This window comes from Pelophylax lessonae (assembly GCF_965119305.1).
Source record: "Pelophylax lessonae genome assembly, chromosome: 3".
Lineage (NCBI taxonomy): Eukaryota > Metazoa > Chordata > Amphibia > Anura > Ranidae > Pelophylax > Pelophylax lessonae.
The window spans coordinates 235012455-235034364 of NC_138770.1; the positions used below are offsets into that span (position 1 = coordinate 235012455).

Consider the following 21910-nt stretch of genomic DNA (forward strand, 5'->3'; position numbering starts at 1 on the left):
TTTTTAGGCTTCTTTCCCTGTGTTTTTACCTGGAGATCTGGCCAGTAACACCTCCTGCATTAGAGCGCCCCCACTCTGGATGAAGGAGCACAGGGGGCACCTTTGGACAACAGCATTGTCAGCCTGGCAGATTTAAATACAATAAAAAATGGAAGCCAAACTCCAGCTCACACTTTTTAAAAGGGTACAACAGTAAGAGTTACATGGCTTGTCATAAGAGTTGCCCTGTAACTGCTACATCTGCAGGAGAGTGTGTCCTTTTGAAAAACAATAGACTTACTGGCTGAAAATGAAACAATGCCTAAAATAGAAAATGTGTGCAGCCATCACATCTAAGAATTGGTAAGCTGCAATATAATAAATATTTGCTTTTGGATTTAATGCTGCTTTAAACATACACCTGTGCGAGGGCTGTGTTTGGCCACACAAGAATGTACAGGTGTTTCGTGCATTCCCGTGCAGGCAGTTCCATTCATGTCAATTGGGACGCAGCAGCTGCACAGACAGCCACTGCTCCCAACTTGACATCTGTGTGAGTGCGGGTCCCCAAACATGCACTGTCTGCATTCAGGAATCCCCACCAGCATGCACCTGCACTGATGTCGAATTAGGAGCAGCGGCTGTGTCTGTGCAGTCACTGCACCCAAATTGACACTAATAGGACTGCCTGCACGGGGATGCAAAAAACACCCATGTATCCTTGTGGGGCCAAACACGGTCCTTGCACAGGCATCCAACTAAATACGCCTATGTGAACAAGGCCTAAACCAGCAATTTTGGTGGTGCAGTTGGCACAAAAGGGGCAAAAACTAAGTATTTGCATGGCTTTGTTTGCAGCAACCAAAAAAAAAGTATTGTATTTTGGAAATGTACTCAAAATGTTTACAGGGTTCTGATTTTTTACGTGAATTGTCTGGTATTTTTTTTTTCATTATTTTTTTAGGTAGATTAAGCTAAGTACGGATTTTTAAAAGGACCCATTCACACTAGTGCGTTGCGGTTGTGCTCAGTGAAACACGCATTGTACCATGCTTTATTGCAATGCACGGCAACTTAATAAACACAGTGTGGTGTGTTGTGGTGCCATTCATTTTCCCTAGTACCCCAACACACCTAGGCAGTGCAGAACAACCTTTCATTGAAGTGCACTTTAACCACTTCCCACAAAACAACGTACCTGTACATCACTTTGTTGAAGTGGTTGTACCAGGGTGAAGCCTGAAGCCGTTTTTTAGAGCGGATGTTGGCTTTCAGGTGATAACAACTGATGTGGCTAAGTAGCCGCTCGGCTGTTATCACAAGGAGCAGAAGGGGATGTCAGCCGCTCCACCCGGGTTTCCTATCACACTGGGAGACCCGAACGACCACCCAGCAAGTCAGCTGGCTGGTTGGAGTCCCCAACAAAGCCGGATCAGCTTTGATTGGGTCTCCGATGTAGTAACCCAGAAGCGACGCCACAACATGACTTCCGGTTTACTCGGCTGCCAATGTACCTGTCACTGCCTATTACTTTCACAAGGGATTCTTACTTTGAATGGTCTAAGGTTATCAGTGGTGTACCCCAAGGTTCAGTGTTGGGACCCTTACTTTTTAATATCTTTTTAAATTATATAAGGTCTGGGATTAGAAGTACCATTTCAGTCTTTGCAGATGACACCGAGCTTTGCAGTGGAATAACTTCTTTACAGGATTTCTCCAGCTTACAAACTGACCTCAATGCACTGTTTCATTGGGCAACTATGTGGCAAATGAGGTTTAATGTTGATAAATGTAAAGTTATGCATTTGGGGGGGGGGGGGGTAAGAATATGCATGCATCATACATACTGGGGGGGTACAACTGGGGGAATCCATAGCGGAGAAGGATCTGGGTGTTCTGGTAGATCATAAGCTTAATAATAGCATGCAATGCCAAGCTGTGGTTTTCAAAGCAAGCAAAGTCCTTTCTTGTATTAACAGAGGCATGGACTCCAGAGGGAGATACAATTTGGCCCCTGTACAAATCATTAGTAACACCTCATCTGGAATATGCAGTTCAGTTTTGGGCACCAGTTCTTAAAAAGGATATCGGGGAACTGGAAAAGGGCAACCAAACTGATAAGAGGCATGGAGGAGCCTTTCAGCTATGAGGAAAGATTAGAGAACTAAATTTATTCTCTCTTGAGAAGAGGAGATTAAGGGGGGTATTATCAACATGTATAAATACATAAGGGGTCCATATAGTGAACTTGGTGTTGAGTTGTTCACTTTAAGGTCAACACAGAGGACAAGGGGGCACTCTTTAAGTCTAGAGGAAAACAGATTTCGCCTCCAAATACGGAAAAGGTTTCTTCACCATAAGAGCTGTGAAAATGTGGAATAGACTCCCTCCAGAGGTGGTTCTGGCTAGCTCACTAGATTGCTTTAAAAAGGCCTGGATTCTTTCCTGGGTGTACTTAATATATATGGGTACTAATATTTATAGGTAAAGTTGATCCAGGGAATATCTGAATGCCTCTTGGGGGATCAGAAAGGAATTTTTTTCCCCTGCTGCAGCAAATTGGATCATGCTTTGCTGGGGTTTTTTCGCCTTCCTCTGGATCAACTTTCAATACTATTTTTTTTTTTTTTTTTATTAGTTGAGCCAGATGGACTTGTGTCTTTTTTCAACCAGACTTAATATGTAACTATGTAAGTGATCAGACTTTTTTTTTTTTTTAAAAGGACAGTTTCAATAAATAAATAAATGAATAAGAAAAAAAAAGTGCCCTCATCCCAACATGTATGGTATCACCGCAACTGTCAGGGTAGTGTGAGAGCCACAATTGTAGCAAAAGACCTCCTCTGTAACTCTCAACTGGTAACCGATAAAAAAAATTTAAAACGTCCCCTATTGAGATTTTTAAGTACCATAGTTTGTCGCCATTCAATGTTTGGGGTTCTAAGTAAAAAAAATACTGATTTTAACTTGTAAGCAACAAGTGTCAGAATTAGGCTGGATCCTTAAGTGGTCAAACAAACATGTTAATCATTTATGTGTTGTGCAACACTGTTAAAAAAAATAGTACAAGACCAATTTTCTGTGTGTTGCTAGCCCATTCAAAATGAATACCACACATTACCTTATGTATGCTACCGCAACACACTAGGTGTGAATGGGGCCTAAACATTCTTTCTAACCGATAAAGTATATGTAAACTAGAATTGGGTGACATTTGGTTTGCTAAACCAGACAATTCAGAGCGGCTGATCTGTAGTCACTTTCTTTCTACATGCCAATGATGAGTGAATATCAGTGCAGTTCAGTGGGCTTCCTGATATTGAGCATTGTGGACCCTGACTGCACAATATGTGTCAACATGGCCATTGCTGTCATCTTTGGGACTGCATATAACAAAGTGACAATAGAGGAGCACAACTGGGAGGCAAAGACACAGCACTGGATAAAGACAGGATAACCAGCTATTATTATAATGTACGTTTCAGATTTAAAAATATTGAAAGGTACTTTGAAATTACATTACCATGTTCAAGCTTATATGTCATTTTAGTAAATGGTTTCACATAAACTTTAATTTGTACATCTGTACCATATTGGACTATTGATGTCATTAACATACATGTGACCTGGTGCAGTTATATTCATAATAAACTTCACACAAAATTAGTGATGACATTAAAGCCATTGATAATTTTATCAAGGGTCGTTGATTGGAATTGTCACTCTAAATGTAAAGATTGGGTGAATATGGAAAGCTTGCAATCTACATTACCATTAAGATTTCTACCATGGATCCCATATAAATTACTTCCATTGGAAGTTAGAATACATCCAACCATCGGACCCACATTAGAGATATTCCATAAGGTGGTTAAGCATAGGGATTTGGTTTCCGTTCCGGGTCCATTGACCCCCTTGGAGGGCAAGATGGACTGGGCACGAAATAAGAGGGTGATAGAAACGGGTGGTGGAGAATTGACAGTGCCCTTGACGATATTTCACTGTATGGAGGCAGGAAGACTTAGGCCTTACACTCAGCTGCGAACTCAGGTAGTTGGAAACCAGTTTACTTACTGGCAATATCTTAGACTTCATAGCTATGTTGGGAGCCCGATCAATCGGTCAAATTTCTCTAGACAATTGACACAATTTGAGGTCATGTGTTTTGAGGGTAAGCCGGTTGAGAAATTAACATCAAAAATGTATGATCGGATACAAACGCAGGTTTTGGATCTAGGCTCTAAATATAAGGTGGAGTGGGAATTAGCATTACAAACCTCATTTTCTGACACCCAGTGGTCTAATGCTTGTATCATGGCGCACCAATGCTCGATAAGTTCAAATATACAAGAGACAGCATATAAAATTTTGACAATGTGGTATTATACACCCGTTAAGCTACATGCATGGTATCCAGAAATATCAGATTTGTGTTGGAGATGTGGCAAGGATCAGGGCACAATGGTACATATATGGTGGAGCTGTATAGACATAAAAAAAATTTGGAAAGAAGTGTCGAGGCAGATCCAATTAATAATTAATATTCCGGTCGATCTTACCCCTGAATGTTGCCTTCTGAATATAACAGGTTGGTCACTTAGCGCGAATAAAAAGTCGTTGGTAAGGCATATGTTGAATGCTGCGAAATCTATTATTCCTAAATACTGGAAGTCGACTAGAATACCTATTTTGAAGGAATGGGTGGGAGCGGTGGATTCAATTTATGACTTAGAAGAATTAGTCGCGGTAGCTAGGGAGAATACAAGAGTAGTTAAAAAGCTATGGGAACCATGGATCCACTTTAAGTCGTTAGATATATATAAGAGCTTACAAGGGGATGGAATAGACATGGCAGTTTAGGAGTGGGGTTCTTTTTTTTTTTTCTTTTTTTTTTTTCTTCTTCTCTCCTTTGTGTGTGTTGTTGTTTTTTTATGAGTATTGTGGGTTTGGTTAGTTTATTTTTTCTTCTTTATGTATGTATTGATTATTAATCAATAAAAAATTTAAGTGTAAAAAAAAAAAAGCCATTGATAATTTTAATACAGTGCGTATTTTTAAATATCCTGCAGAATCAACAAATCTGCTGGTGAGATAAATGGCACTGCATGTAAAACTTAGAGAATCCATGTATATAAAAGCATTAAAAACAAGATTGATAAATGGGTAAAAAATGGCAGCCCTTGAGTTTTTTGTTTCAAGTTAAGGCTTATTCTGCAAATTAAACAAGCAAAAAATGTTTAAAAGACTCTTGGATGTACATTTCCAAGATCAAAACATTCAGGGGTATGTGAGATATGTGAGATGATTATGGCCAAACACACCTACACAGGTTGAACTGGATGGACTATTGTCTTTATTCAACCTCAACTACTATGTAACTATATGTAACTATGTTATTATTCTGCAAATTGCAAGATTAGCCCTTCTCCTTCAAGCTCTTTAAATAAAGTTTTTTTTTGTTTTGTTTTTTTGTTTTACGCTAGAACAAAAAAAACACCATCCTGGGTGTTTTTTCTAGTATAATTGTTTCATACCGAGGGTACTGCACAACCATAGTGATTTTTTGTATTTTATTTTTAGTCTTTAATGTCTTTTTAGTCTTTCGTTTTAATGACACTTTGCTACAATGTAAAGTAGTGAGTGTACAGCTTGTATAACAGTGTAAATTTGCTGTCCCCTCAAAATAACAACACACAGCCATTAATGTCTAAACTGCTGGCAAAAAAAGTGAGTACACCCCTAACTGAAAATGTCCAAATTGGGCCGAAAGTGTCAATATTTTGTGTGGCCACCATTATTAACCCTCTTGAGCATGGATTTTTACAGAACTTCACAGGTTGCCACTGGAGTTCTCTTCCACTCCTCCATGGCAACATCACGGAGCTGGTGAATGTTATAGACCTTACGCTCCTCCACATTCAGTTTGAGGATGCCCCACAGATGCTCAATAGGGTTTTGGTCTGGAGACATGCTCGGCCAGTCCATCACCTTTACCCTCAGCTTCTTTAGCAAGGCAGTGGTCATCTTGGAGGTGTGTTAGGGTTGTTATATTGGAATACTGCCCTGAAGCCCAGTCTCCCAAGAGAGGAGATCATGCTCTGCTTCAGTATGTCACAGTACACGTTGGCATTCATGGTTCCCTCAATGAACTGTAGCTCCCCAGTGCCGGCAGCACTCATGCAGCCTCAGACCATGACACTCCCACCACAATGCTTGATTGTAGGCAAGACACACTTGTCTTTGTACTCCTCACCTGGTTGCCGCCACACGCGCTTGACACCATCTGAACCAAATAAGTTTATCTCATCAGACCACAGGACATGGTTCCAGTAATCCATGTCCTTAGTCTGCTTGTCTTAAGCAAACTGTTTGCAAGCTTTCTTGTGCATCATCTTTAGAAGAGGCTTCCTTCTGGGATGATAGCCATGCAGACCAATTTGATACAGTGTGCCACATATGGTCTGAGCACTGACAGGCTCACCCCCACCCCTTCAACCTCTTCAGCAATGCTGGCAGCACTCACTGCTTCCAGTGAAGGAATTTGTTAAGAGGCATGTTGAGTATTTTACAGATCTCATTTTTTGTCACAAGGTTTTGAAAAATGTTGGCAACAAATGAGATCTGCAAAATACTCACTATGCCTCCTAGGAAATACCTTGGGGTGTCTACTTTCCGAAAAGGGGTTGACAACTTTGTGTAAAAAAAAAAAAAAAAACACAGTTTTTAATTTTCCAGAAACTTGTGGCAAAACATAAAACATTACATGGGCTCAACATGCCTCTCAGCAAATAGCTTGGGAAGTCTACTTTCCGAAAAGGTGTCATTTGGTAGGGTTTGTGTTATCTTGCCAGAGATAGGCAGTGAGGATGTGAAATTAGCAATTTACTGCCTTAAAAAGCCTGAAGGCGGTGATTGGTTTTCAGTGTCCTGTAAACTGCCATAAAATCTCACACATGGGGTATCTCCATACTTAGGAGAAGCAGCAGAATGTATTTTGGGGTGTAATTCTAAATATACCCATGTCATGTGTGAGCAATATATAATTTCATTGACAACTTTCTGTAGAAAAAAAAAAAATTGAATTTTTCATTTTCCAGAAACTTGTGGCAAAAAATAAAATATTCCATGGACTCAAAATGCCTCTCAGCAATTACCTTTGGATAAAAAAAAACTTTCTAAAAATTAGTCATTTGGGGGGTGTTTAAACTGTCCTGGCATTGTATGCCCAACATTAGAAGCTTATGCCACAAATCACCCACTCTTCTAACCACTTGAAGACCAAGCCTTTTCTGACACTTTTTGTTCACAATTTTTTTTTTGCTAGAAAATTACTTTGAACCCCAAAACTTTTTAATTCATTTTAAAGCAGAGGCCCTACAGAATAAAATGTTGGGTGTTGCATTTTTTTTTTTAAATTGGGACAAACTATGTACATTTTTAAAAGCCTTTAAAATCCTTTACAGGTTACCACTTTAGATTTACAGAGGAGGTCTATGCTAGACTTAATCCTTCAATCTGACATTCACGGTGATAATTCACATGCACGGTGCAATTGCTGTTTACATAGGACATGAGACGGATGCTTGCGTTCTCCAGGGGCACAGGGATGCTTTAATTTTCTTTTCTTTTTTTTTAAATTTATTTTGCTTTTTTTATTTTGTTTTTACACTGTCCCTTTTATTTATTTTTTTCCTCACTTTTATTGTTAGCACAGGGAATGTAAATATACCATATGATAGCAATGGGTAGGGACAGGTACTCTTTTTTTTAAACATTTGGGATCCATTAGACTCTAGATCTCTCCTCTGCCCTAAAGCATCTGACCACACAAAGATCGGTGTGATAAGATGCTTTCCCAATTTAAAAATGGTGCTGTTTACATTCAGAGAAACCGAAGTGATGAAATGCTCGTAGCTTCCAGTTTCTTAGGCCATAGAGATTATTGGAGCCATTCCAGTCTCTGATCAGCTCTATGGTCAGCTGTTGGAACCACAGGCTGCATTCTTGGGTGCCCCCCGCGGGACAGGAGAGCTTGAGAAAACCGTGAAAGGCGGTGGGAGGGGGGGTAACGGTAAAAGCAATAAAGTGGCTAATTATTCGCTAGGATTGCTTTTACATGAAAACCAACTGCTGGCTGAAAAAAATGATACCAAGATGATGTCTAAACCTGCAGGCATGCAGCATCTGGCTTTACGGGAAATTAGGTACCACGCCATCAGCTGGTCATTGAAGTCCACCCCTCCCATGTTAAGGTTGTAGTTCTGGACAGAGAGGGGTTTCTCAACAACACCAGTCGCCGTTACAATTTGGACTGTTGTATCTGCGTGAATGGAAGACAGGACGAAAACATCCCGTTTGTCCTTCCACTTCACTGGAAGCAATTCTTTATTTCTCAAGCAGGCTCTCTCCCCCCGTCTAATTCAGAAATTTACAAGCCATTGGGGGAAGCCCTGGTGATTAGGTCGCACGGCACCGATTCGAAATTCAAAAAGGTGTCTATAAAGTGGCACGCTTGTGTAATAAATGTCCACGTACAAATGGTACCCCTTTCCGAATAAAGGTGACACCAAGTCCCAAACAATTTTGCCACTGCTTCCTATGTAGTCTGGGCAGTCACGGGGCTCTATGCTTCTATCTTTTTCCTCGTAAATCAGGACACTCCATGAATAACCTGGTGCCCTCTCACAGAGTTTATACATTTTGACCCCATATCTGGCACGCTTGCTGGGGAGAAACTGTTTGAAAGCAGGGGAGGCAGAAAAATTAACGAGGGACTCGTCTACTCAGACAAATTGTTGGGGGGTATACAAGGCTTCAAATTTTTGGTTAAAATTATTTACGATTGGCTGAATTTTGTGGAGCTGATCATATTTAGGGTCACTCCGAGGACGACAGAGTTAATTGTCGCTGAAGTGCATAAATTGCATAATATTCTTGTATCTCTGACTGGCCATAGCAGCAGAGAACATGGGCATGTGATGAATTGGGTATGTGGACCAATATGACCACAACTCATTCTTTTTAGTAATGCCCATATCGAGGGTTAGGCCCAAAAATGTCCTAAAATTGGAAACCGAGATACGTTTCCATTCTAAGTGTCTGGTGTTGCGGCAATAAATTGTTCCGCATACAAATTGCTTTGGTCCACAATAGATCCATACAGATCTTCAGATAAAAACAGCTAATAAAATCCAAGGGGTGTTAAATTTGCTGTTTCCACTTGAATTCCGGGTTGGCCAGTGAATGGGGGAAGCACGGGCGCTGCATAATCTGTGGGCTCCCAATCAGGATTTGCAAACACAGCGGGAAGGGCACTATAGACTCTATTGGGACTGTGTTCAAATTCTTGGTGGCTGCGAGACACTACTTGTGCTAGCCACCGCACCAGCTTGAATTGCACTTATGGGACTCGCAATAGTGTTACTGAAGGGCTGGTGTGTCTAAGACCAGGTTGTACTAGGCCACTGATGCTCATCAGTTCACCAGGAAGTAGAGCGGCACTAGTACTGGCACTCTGCTGCATACGAGAATCATTCGATTGTACCACCTCAGCAACCTGATCACGGTGTCAGGTACACCTGACCTTAGCAGAGATCACTACTCTATCGTCAGAGCTATCTGCCGTTGCTCTTTTTAGGTTTGTATTCTGAACCTGATTCTGACATTGAGGACCCCCCATTGCTCTCATCTGTCATGCTCAAAATCCTGTAGGCCTCTTCACTAATGTACATTTTGTTGGACATTTTGGCCACTAAACTTACAGGTACCTAGTGCGACTGACAGGTAAAAAAAGCACCTGGCTGTCAGGGACTGCTTGAACCGCTACTTTGCTAACGTTGCAGTTTTGTGTGCTCTGTATCAGAAGTGACAGTGATCTCTTGACACTGCACTTGTAGGGAGGGAAGGGGGGGCAGAGGGGCCAAACGCAGTGATACTAATACAGTGATCAGTAAAAAATTGGTACACTGTACCAGTGATCAGGGGATTAAATGTGACTATCTACGTGTTTTACTGTGTGAAGTATGCTGCTTTTACTCACTGTGTGTTGTCTCTTCTCTCTTTGGAACCAAAAAGGGCTCTACAAGAGAAGAGCTTATCACATCCTGTGCCTGTGTTTTATAAACACAGGCACATGATGATCTCTGATTCACCAGTAACAATCAGCAGGTTCAGACCAAAAACCATTGGGGGTGCTGGAGCAAATCTTGGCACCGCTGGGTGGGCGTGCGCGTGCACGTGCACCTCCTACTCAGAAGAGCTGATCACATACTAGGTACGTGATCTGGCACAGAGCGGCTGCCCTGCGGCAGTAAATATGCAGTGGGTGGTTTGCAACTTGTTAAATATCATTTAAATATAAAGAAAATAAGACAATGTATATTAACAGTCTAACTAGCTGTTCCTAAGCTGATAATCCATCAACCTATGTACACATGCTTGTTGATACAGTGCCTTAAAAAAGTATTCACACCCCTTGAAATTTTCCACATTTTGTCATGTTACAATGAAAAACGTAAATGTATTTTATTGGGATTTTATGTGATAGACCAACACAAAGTGGCACATAATTGTGAAGTGGAAGGAAAAAATTAAATGGTTGTCAAATGTGTTTGTGCGGAGGGGGCGTGGCCTGACTATGGAGGAGTGAGGACGCACGCTGCCTGAGCTCCGCACCCGCCGTCGCTTTCATCCAGCAACCCGGGATCCCCCGGCTCACAAACCTCACCCAGCGATGTCCCAGCGCCGCCGGACAGCCTCCCAACCACCGCGGCCCGATCGCACCAAACAGGGACGCCTTCCCTCCTTCTTCCCGGAGACCCGGGGCAGAGAGGACCGAACATCCAAGATGGCGGCGGCCGCGCCAGCCTCTCCTCACCTAGAGGCGAGCCCAACGTGGAGCACTGACCAGGGACTATCGCCACAGCGGTCCGTGAGTACACCTCTCCCCTCCAACCCCCCCCTCCCCACAGGAGTCCCAGGGAGGGGGCTCTGAGGCCGCTGGCTTTTTGTGTGATGGGGATCTAAGGAAGCATATTTGGGCCCTGCCTACTAAGGCTGACCTGGACAGATTTATCACTAGGGTGGAAACTGCCTTTAAGGAGGATATTGCCCAGCTTAAAACTGACACGTCCCACTTAGGGTCCCGGCTGGAAACGGTGGAACAGAGACTGGATGCAGCCCTTCCTGTCATCTCCCAGCTTCAGGCCCGGTGTATGGACCAGGACAGGAGAATAGAGGCCCTTTTGAGTCAACTGGATGACTTTGAGAACCGCAGCAGACGCGGTAATATCCGCATCCGCGGTCTGCCTGAGGCTACAGCACCGAGAGACATCATCCCCACTCTGGTTGATGTCTTCCGAGCCATCCTGGAACTCCCTGCCACTGCTCCAATTGAGATTGACAGTGCTCATAGGGCCCTGCGGCCTCCTTCACAGGACGTGAACAATCCAAAGGATATCATATGCAAGCTCCACAAGTTCACTCTCAAGGACAGCATCATGCGGAAAATGCGCGCCAAGCCCTTTTTTGAATTTGATGGTGCCAGCCTGTATTTCTACCAGGACTTGTCCCGTCGCACACTGATGCAGCGCAGGCCTCTGCGCCCCCTCCTGGAGTCCCTCCATGCTGCTGATATAACCTACCGCTGGGGTTTCCCATTGTATCTTCAGCCCTCCAGGAATGGGGTTTCGGCCACCCTCCGCACCAAGGATGATCTACCAGAGTTCCTGTCCGCCCTGGACCTGGACCCTGTGGACTTTCCCGACTGGAGAAATGTCGCTGACCTCCCTGCAATGCCTCTGCCCCAGCCTTGGCAGTCGGCCTCTCGCAAGCGACGCAAGCGGAACCGCCCGCGCTCCACTGATGTACAGCCGCCAGCGGCCCCGGATGTGGATCCCTGACCGGTGGCCCAGATGGCCCCTTGTATCTCACCCTCCGTCCCTCCCATTGACTGAAGCTCACTGTTCCCCCCGATGCTGCTCACGGTCCCCTTAACTCGGGCCCCTGTTCCTGTTGCCCTGGACTTGTGCTGGGCGGGACTGTTTTTGCTCAGGGTAGGGTTGGGTTGGACTTTTATTATGGCCCCTGGGTTTGGTGACACGCTTGTGTAGGGCTGGCGGGTGCGGGGTGGGTGTCCCCCCTTGTACCCCCCTTTTTTTTTGAGTTGGGGAGCAGTGCCTCCCCCCCCGCCTCTGTGGTTGGCCCACGATTCCCCCCAGTAGGCCCTACCTTAACGGGTTCTATAGTCCCCTTTGTTGGACGATGGCTCCGGCCCGGGCTGTGTCCCCCTCGGGGGGCCCACCCTCGGCCGGAACCTTAGATGGTTTCTCGCCTGTCGGCAACCTATGTTGGTCACTTGTAGTGGCCCCTGTATGTTTTTTGTGTTTTACATGTCTTCTCCTGATCTCTCATGTCTCATACTTTTGTTTCCTCCCTTTTTCTTTCGGTCCTCTGCCGTGCCTGCCGCCTTAGATCCGCCCACTGCCCTGCACTTTGAGACGAGCCTGCTATCTCCTGTGGATCCTCCTCCCCCTCTTGTCTACTGATGGCGTCGCTGAAGGTAATATCGTACAATGTCCGTGGTCTGTGCTCTCCGCATAAGCGTAACCGCCTGTGGTGGGAGCTGAAACGGCTCAAGGCACAGGTGGTCCTCTTGCAGGAGACCCACTTCACCCCTAGATCTCTCCCGAAGCTTCCCTCCCACCTATTCACACAGTGGTTCCACAGCACCTCCCCGATTAGCAAGTCCCGGGGCGTGGCTATTGCCAACCATAGGGCATGTCCATTCCAGCTGGTGGCTCACCTGGTAGACCCCCTAGGCCGCTATGTGTTCTTGAAGGGAATGATCATGGGTAAGATGTACACGTTTGCATCTGTTTATGCCCCCAACACGGGTCAGCTTACTTTTATCGACGCGACACTTGAGCGCCTGGCCTCGTTTAGGGAAGGTTCCCTGATCGTTGGCGGCGACTTCAATGTCTGCTCCGATCCACTCCTGGACACCTCTCATGGTCGCTCCTCCCACTCATTCTCCTTCCTGAAGCACTACCGCAAGACTCTACAGTCTCATCTCCTTATTGACTCCTGGCGGGTACTTCATCCCCAGGACAAGGATTTTAGTTACTTCTCCTCCCTGCACGAGGTGTATACACGGATCGATGCCATCTACATCGATCACTCCACCCTGGAGTCCCTCATGCGATCGTCCATTGGTAACATCACGATCTCAGATCATGCTCCGGTTGTTACGGAGCTGTCTCTGCCCCATGGCTCTTCTAGGTCTTGGACCTGGAGGCTGAATGAAAACTTATTGGACGATTCGCAGGTGGTCTCCAGGGTCTCGGAGGTCTTGCGGTGTTATTTTGCGGAGAATGCATCGGATGAGCTGAGTGGGGGGTTGATATGGGAGGCACACAAGGCGGTGGTGCGGGGCGAGCTCATTTCCCTGGGGGCTAGGCTTAAACGGGAACGCCAGGCGGACTTTAACCTTGTTCTGACCTCTCTGCAGCAGGCTGAACTTTCGCACAAGCAGACGGGCACCCCCGACGCGCTAGCTAAGCTGGTTGACCTGCGCCTCCTATTCTCCCGTCTTTTAGACAGGCATACCCAAGCCCGCTTGCGTCATGTCTCTCACAAATTCTACGAACAGGGCAACAAGTGTGGCCGCATGCTTGCCCGAGCCCTGCGTCGGAAACGTGCCCAGATGTGTGTACACAAACTGCGTTCACCCTCCGGTGACCCCATTATTAAACCTTCGGAGATTGCTAACCAATTTCGCGCTTACTACGCGGGCCTCTACGATCTCTCCGGCTCCTCCACGGTGGACTCCCACGCGACTAAGTTGACGGCCATTAGAGACTACCTTTCGGACCATATCTTCCCCTCCCTCTCCGCTGACCAGCGCTCTGCCCTAGACGCCCCCATTACGCTGGCTGAATTGGAACGCACCATACTCTCCCTGCCTAACGGCAAAAGCCCCGGCCCTGACGGCTACACGAAGGCCTATTACCAGACGTTCCTCCCTCTCCTGCAGAAACCCATGTGTGACTACTTCAATTCGCTGGCCGCAAATGGGGAGATACCCTCGGAAGCCTTACTGGCCCACATAACGGTGATCCCAAAGATCCCACAGCCCCACAGAGCTACCGCCCCATCTCGTTGCTAAATGTGGATATCAAAATTTTCGCTAAACTCCTGGCAAACCGCCTGAAACATCTTATGCCCCAGATTATTCACCTGGACCAGACCGGGTTTATTGCCGGTCGTGAGGCTAGAGACAATGCCATCCGGGCGATACAGCTGATCCACTGGGCTACCACCCGATCTGACTCCCCGCCCTACCTGATCCTCTCGACCGACGCCGAAAAGGTGTTCGATCGGGTGGACTGGACTTATTTGAAGGAGGTCCTGGAGTCGTTGGGCCTGGGACCGCATATGCTGGCATGGATCATGGCACTGTACAGAGACCCGAGTGCTAGGGTCCGAGTTAATGGCTGTCTCTCCACCGGGTTCCAGATCCGGAACGGCACCAGACAGGGGTGCCCTCTCTCGCCCCTTCTTTTCGCCCTGGTCCTGGAGCCCTTCCTGGCCAAGGTCAGGGCGAATGGGGACATCAGAGGCGTGCGTGTTGGGACAATGGAGCATAAGCTCTCGGCTTACGCCGATGACATCCTGTTCCACCTTACAGATCCCCTGCTCTCGTTGCCGGTCCTGATGCGGGAACTCCAGCGGTTTAGCCTGGTCTCTAATTTTAAGATCAACCTTGGCAAATCCGAGATTCTCCCCGTCTGTGTGCCCCCACCCCTGTCTGCTTCCCTGCAGGCTGCCTTCCCTTTTAGGTGGACTGCCTCTTCCCTGACGTACCTGGGTATACAGCTTACAGACCGCTTTGACACACTCTACAAGACTAACTACCCCCGCCCCTTGGCTGACATCAAACAGGACCTCCTACATTGGACTAAAATGGCCTTTACCTGGTTAGGACGGGTGAATATTATTAAGATGAACGTCCTCCCCAGGGTGTTGTTCTATCTCCAGATGCTGCCTATACCTTTGCCTCGAAGTTTCTTCCGCCTTCTGGACGGCCTGATTACGGGTTTCGTCTGGAATGGTAAACGCCCCCGCATTGCCCTAGCCACCCTAAAACGCCCTAAACACCTGGGAGGCCTTGGCCTTCCGGATGTGCGGCGTTACTACCGCACTATTGTCCTTCAGCGCATCCTCAACTGGCGCTTCCACACTCGATCCAAGCTATGGGTCCCTCTTGAAAAGTTCATGGCGGGTAGGAACCTTGCCTACGCCCCCTGGCTTTCTCGGGAATACCGGGGGCTGTCGGACAATGTCTCCCCCCTCACGGTCCACGCGCTGAAAGTGTGGGACCGTGTGAATAAGCTCCTGGACCTGGCACCCCCTGTGTCCCCGTTGGCCCCCTTGGGGGGCTACCTCTGGTTCCCCCCGGGGGAACAGATGGCCTTTTTTGACCCATGGGTGGATGATGGCAACGCCAGTTGCGGGAAACTGATGGAAGACGGTAAACTTCTGTCCTATGACTCCCTGAAGGCACGTCACGGCGGGTCCCCTATGAATTTTTGGAGGTACAGGCAACTACACCACTTCTTCGCTGTCCATGGCCCGAGGATTCGTCCTCAGGCATCTCTTACACCCTTCGAATGTCTGTTCATTCAGGATGACCCTATCCCTCACATGGTTTCCGAGTTGTACCAACTGTTGGGAGCTGCATCCTCCGATTCTGCACCTATATGTATTAGGCTTTGGGAGTGGGACCTGGGAATGCAGTTCACAGCTGCTCAGCTTTCTGGCCTCTACCAACTGACCCACTCGAGTTCGGCGGACTCAAAGATGCAAGAAACAAATTATAAGCTCCTGACGCGTTGGTACCGAGTACCGGCGGACTTAGCACGCATCTACCCCTCGGCTTCCTCCGCATGTTGGCGAAACTGTGGCGGTACCGGTACCCTGCTGCACTTGTGGTGGGAGTGCCCGGTGATCGCCCCTTTTTGGCACGACGTCCGGGACCAGGTCAAAACTATCCTGGATCTGGATGTGCCATTTAGCCCCCTCCATTTTCTCCTGCACGTGCCCTGCATGCCGCTCAGCCGCTATAGACGTAGCTTGCTACCCCATCTCCTCAATGCCGCGAGGAGACTGATCCCGATTTATTGGAAGCGGCAGCAGGTCCCGGGCAGGGCGGAGTGGCGGCGGATGGTGTACACTATACGAGATGCGGAGGACTGGGTCGCTAGATGTCGTGGGACACGAGAGCGCAATGACTCGAGGTGGCAGCCATGGACCGATCACTCTGGTGGTCTGTCCGCGCTGCCCTCGAGCTTGGACCATGCCCTGCTGGTGTTGGCCGACCCTTCCCTAGCAGCCCTTCCCAGGCCCAGCCCTTGAAACCCTCCCCATTAGCGGTCCTTGGCCCTCAGGTGGACTGGAGGATCCCGCAGGGGCGTGGCGTTGGCAGTGCTCCGGATTCCGGCAGGTATGCTCTTCTCTCTCCCTTCCTTCCTCTTCTTCCTAGGCTACTCTCTTTTTCTCCCTCGTCCTACCCTTCCCTCTGGCCTCCTCTTTCTGATATCCCTGCTTCTAGACTTCTCTCTTGTTTCTCCTTTTTTCCTTCTTCCCTACATGCTGCCTCATTCACCTAGAGTGGGCGTTAATGGTTGATGTTTTGGAGGGTCTGCCGGCATTAGACACAAAGCGCCTTTCTCACCTTTGGCCCCTCCGCCTGCGGGGTTGGCCCTAGGTCACCGCAGCCCCTCTGTGTGGTACCTCCCAGTCGCCTACTGTACCCCCACGGTTAGTTGGGGAGGGTCCGAGTTGCCTGGGGGGGCGCCAGCTGGGGTCGTCGCTCTGGGGGCGGTATGATGGAGGCTGATGCCCCCCTCCCCCGGCGGCGTGCTCCCGCTTGGGGCTCCCTCGGGCTTGCTATTGCACCCTCTGGGACCCACAGACGTCTGTTGCTGACCACGGCGCATGACACCCGGCAGACCGCCCTCTGATCTGTCCTGCTGAATATTGATTTGCACTATGGTGTGCTGACGCACGCTACTGTTTTATTTTCAATATGTTCTGTACCGTATTGCACTTTTATGCCCCCTGGGAAGCGGCAATGTTATGCTGCCTCCCCTACTTTGTAGTTTTGTTGTTGATGTCTCATTTTTGTCTGTTCTCCTGTACACTAAATAAAGATTCATTAAAAAAAAAATGTGTTTGTGCGGCGTGCATTTGTATTGCCTCGTTGATTCACTACTTTGTAGAACCACTTTTTGCTGCAATTACAGCTGCAAGTCTTTTTGGGTATTTCTCTACCAGCTTTGCACATCTAGAGAGTGACATTTTTGCCCATTCTTCTTTGCAAAATAGCTCAAGCTCTGTCAGATTGGATGGGGGAGCATCTGTGAACAGCAATTTTCAAGTCTTGCCACAGATTCTTAATTGGATTAAGGTGTGGACTTTGACTGGGAATAAACCTTGATCTAAACCTTTCCATTGTAGCTCTGGCTGTATGTTTAGGGTTGTTGTCCTGCTGGAAGGTGAACCCCCGCCCCAGTCTCAAATCTTTTGCAGATTCTAATGGGTTTTCTTCTAAGATTGCCCAGCATTTGGCTCCATTCATTTTCCTATTAACCCTGACCAGCTTCCCTGTCCCTGCAGAAGAAAAGCATCCCCACAACATGATGCTGCCACCACCATGGTGTGTTCAGGGTGATGTGCAGTGTTAGTTTTCTGCCACACAGAGTTTTGCTTTAGACATGTCAAATCGCATTTCAAATCTGCCAGCAATGGCACCGTCCGAATCGGTGCGACGACGACTTTGCGGCGCTGCACAGATTCCCAAAAGTAGTTTCTGCACTACTTTTGGCGACTGTGGGGGCGATTTCAATAGACATCTGTGCAGGAGCCTTCACAGATTTCTGTGAAATCGCCTCTGGTGTTGGACTAGAAATGCTGAACTTTAAATCAGCCTCAATGTGAACCTAGACTTAGGCCACAAAGTTTTGGTTTCATCTGACCAGAGCACCTTCTTCCACGTTTGCTGTGTCCCCCCCCACATGGCTTCTCGGAAACTGCAAACTGGACTTCTTTCAACAATGGCTTTCTTCTTGCCACTCTTCCATAAAGGCCAGATTTGTGGAATGCATGACTAAAAGTTGTTCTGTGGACAGATTCTCCCACCTGAACTGTGGATCTCTGCAGCTCCTCCAGAGTAAGCATGGGCCTCTTGGCTGCTTCTCTAAATAAAGCGGTGTTGCACCCAAAAGATGAAGCTCCGCTTATCTAACTCTCCCAAAGGGTGCCAAATGGGACACTGGAGGGAGGGGGAGAAGGTAGCAGGTACCTGTCCGCAATTCCAGGAGATTGCGCCGCAGCCCAATCACTCAGAAGTTTGGCCCCCCCTCCTCCTTCCCCCGCTGCGGGGCCATTCAGAAAGTGCAGAGCCTTTTGCACATGCGCAGAAGGGAACCAGCTGTGAAGACATTGGCGGTGGCAGTTGGGGTGCTGACATCGCTGGATTCCACAACAAGTGTCCTAACATTACAGTATGTGTAGCTGCTGATTTTTTCATTTTTTTGCTGGGGGGGGGGCCGAACTCTGCTTTAATGCTCTCCTTGCCTGGCCTGTCAGTTTACGTGGACGGCCATGTCTTGATAGGTTTGCAGTTCTGCTATACTCTTTCCATTTTCGGATGAGGGATTGAACAGTACTCTGTGAGATGTTCAGAGCTTGGGATATTTTTTAAAACCTAGCCCTTTAAACTTCTCCACAACTTTATCCCTGACCTGTCTGGTGTGTCTTTTGGCCTTCATGATGCTGTTTGTTCACTAAGGTTCTCTAACAAACATCTGAGGGCTTCACAGAACAGCTGTATTTATACTGAGATTAAATTACACACAGGTGGTCTCTATTTACTAATTACTGAAGGAATAGAAACACAATTGTGCTTGAACTGTGTACCCCTCCTGGACTTGAAGACAAACACCAATTTATTAAAAAAGTATATTTTTATTGTATCAAAAGGATATTTATAATCAATGTGATAAATCCTACTGTAGACTAGATGGGGACAGCATAATAGCACAACCACATGAGCAGGTGTAGGTAATACAAATAAAAACAACAAAAGTATAACATATAAAAAACATCATGTACATACATAAATATATATACTGTGCCATATGAAAATTCATGTAATTGCACAGTACTTACATGCATTCAGGGCTTCACAAAGCTTTCCATACAAAGGTTGTGCAAGAGATGTAGCAGGTACTGGAACTCCGTGGCAGGGAACACACCGGTATATACAGCCACCACTCATTGGGCCATGGCGCTCATGAAAAGCCACGTTGACTCAAGTCACAAGGATCTTGAACGGATAACGACTATCCATATGTCCAAAAACCAGACGGTACCAGGACATTCAAATCTTAATTGGGTTTTGATGTGTTCTTTGTCACCACGAATCAACACCAGTCTTAAGCAGTCTGGTTTTTGGACATATGGATAGACGTTATCCGTCCAGGACCCTCGTGACTTGAGTCAATGTGGCTTTTCATGAGCGCCATGGCCCAATGAGTGGTGGCTGTATATACCGGTGTGTCCCCTGACAGGGAGTTCCAGTACCTGCTACATGTCTTGCACAACCTTAGTATGGAAAGCTTTGTGAAGCCCTGAATGGATGTAAGTACTGTGCTATTACATGAACTTTTATATGGCACAGTATATATATTTATGAATGTACATGATATTTTTTACATGTTATACTTACTTTAAACTGATGCACTAAAAGATGCATTTATATCTAGATTGTGTGGTCAATTAGAATAGAATAGAATTAACAGTCCAAAACATGATAGGTGTCATCACCCATCATTTGACTACAGCATTCACTGACTCTACAAGCCATTTGTTGTTTTTATTTGTATTCATACTTACCTACACATGCTGATGTGGTTGTGCTATTATGCTGTCCCCATCTAGTCTACAGTAGGATTTATCACATTGATTATAAATAGCCTTTTGATACAATAAGTGCCGGGTCACAGTTGTGCGATGCGGGAAGGCTGCGAATTGGCAGCCTGTTCCCGCATCGCAAACGCACATCTGGCAGTTCACACTGCCATATGCCATATGCTGGGGGTGTCAATGAAATGTTAACGACACCCCCAGTTTGATCGCATATCGCAGTGCGATCTGACAGTTCGCACAGGATTGGATCGCACAAGTGTGAACCACTGTGCGATCCGATCCTGATGCGGCTGAAAAAATGCCTCGTGTGCGGCTTTTGTGCGGGTGCAGTGCGAATTTAGCCATACAAAGTGTATGGCTGAATTCGCACTGCACATCCGATCGCATGTAATGAAGGAGCAGTGTGCTCTGATATTACATGCGATCGCCGCACACGCGGAAGTGTGAACCGGCACTAAAAATATGTTCCAGTGCTCCTCTCGGGACACAGTTCCAGTGCTCCTCTCGGGACACAGGTATGTGCACTCAGTTCCTCTCTTGACCTCGACCTATGCCATAATGATGGTGCTGTCTATACTTGCCAAAGGTAGTTACCCTTCCAGTTAAAATGTTGTTTTTACTCCTATATTGCTATTATCCCAGGTTCAACGTTACCTCATAGAAATGAACACCTAATAAGTTTTTATTTAGGTGGTCGGGTGGGGATACCATGGGTTTTTCCCACGTTTTGGTCGATCTTTGGTACCCTCCAGATACCGCACGCTTCCTACCACCTTCCCACACAGCTCACATTTGAGCTGACTAAACCCAACATTCTCTATCCCCATAGCAGTTAAAAGCAGGTCTTTCTCTGCTGTTGGTCCGTGATCCCCCTCCTATTTCAAGGGGGAATTGCTCTTTTTTTTTTCTCTTGTTTTTTCTTCTTTTCTTGCTTTCCTAACCCCCGCTTCCCCTCCCCTTTTTTCCCTTCGTCTTTTCCCACCCCCCTTCCCTTGTCATTTGCGATCCTCATCATTATGGCTACTTCATCTTACACACCTGCACTCAAACATCTTAAAATCATCTCACTTAACACTAAAGGACTTAATGTTCCCGAAAAAAGGTCCAAACTAATCCTCTACCTCCATTCTCTTAAAGCAGACATAGTGTTTTTACAGGAGACACATTTCAAGACTGACCATATTCCGAAATGGCATGTCAGAGAATTTCCGTCGATGTTCCACGCGACTAACAGTCTCGCCAAAACCAAGGGGGCTTCTATTCTGATAGCGAAACACATCCGTTTTGAAATCACAGACACCCTGATTGACAAAGAGGGCAGGTACATGTTCGTGAAGGGTTCCTTGTGGAACACTCCACTGACTTTGGCTAATATCTACGCACCCAACACAGCACAAGTTAGTTTTTTTAGAGAAATGTCCACAATCCTTACATCTTTTCAAGAGGGATGTCTCCTCCTCGGAGGAGACTTCAATCTTGCTATTAACCCCATAGAGGATACTTCAACCGGGGCCTCATCTATGCCGTACAAGGCACTTAAACAGGTCAAGAAACAACTACAAGATCTGTCCTTACACGACACTTGGCGTTTACTAAATCCGTCCGGCAGGGACTATTCATTCTTCTCCACTCCACATAACAGATATTCGAGGTTGGATTACCTCTTTATCACGCAAAAAGACATTCATCTACTCAAAAAAGCGACTATAGAACCGATGTGTATCTCAGATCATTGTGCTATCTCTGTCACACTTGCGATCCCTCAAATTAATAAACATGAAAAAATCTGGCGACTAGATCAGTCTATTATTATACATCCCAAAAACGCGGAAATAATTAGATCTCAACTATCTGAATATTTCCAAACAAATGATACATGTGACATGGTTCCCTCCACTATATGGGAGGTCCACAAGTGCGTGATCCGGGGTACACTGCTCAA

General features: G+C 46.5%; 1 protein-coding gene across 1 annotated transcript in view; it reads right to left on the reverse strand.

The window, feature by feature from the left end:
- Positions 1-21910, reverse strand: part of ERICH6 (glutamate rich 6) — a 231006-nt gene that overhangs the window by 81829 nt on the left and 127267 nt on the right. The window lies entirely within an intron of this gene.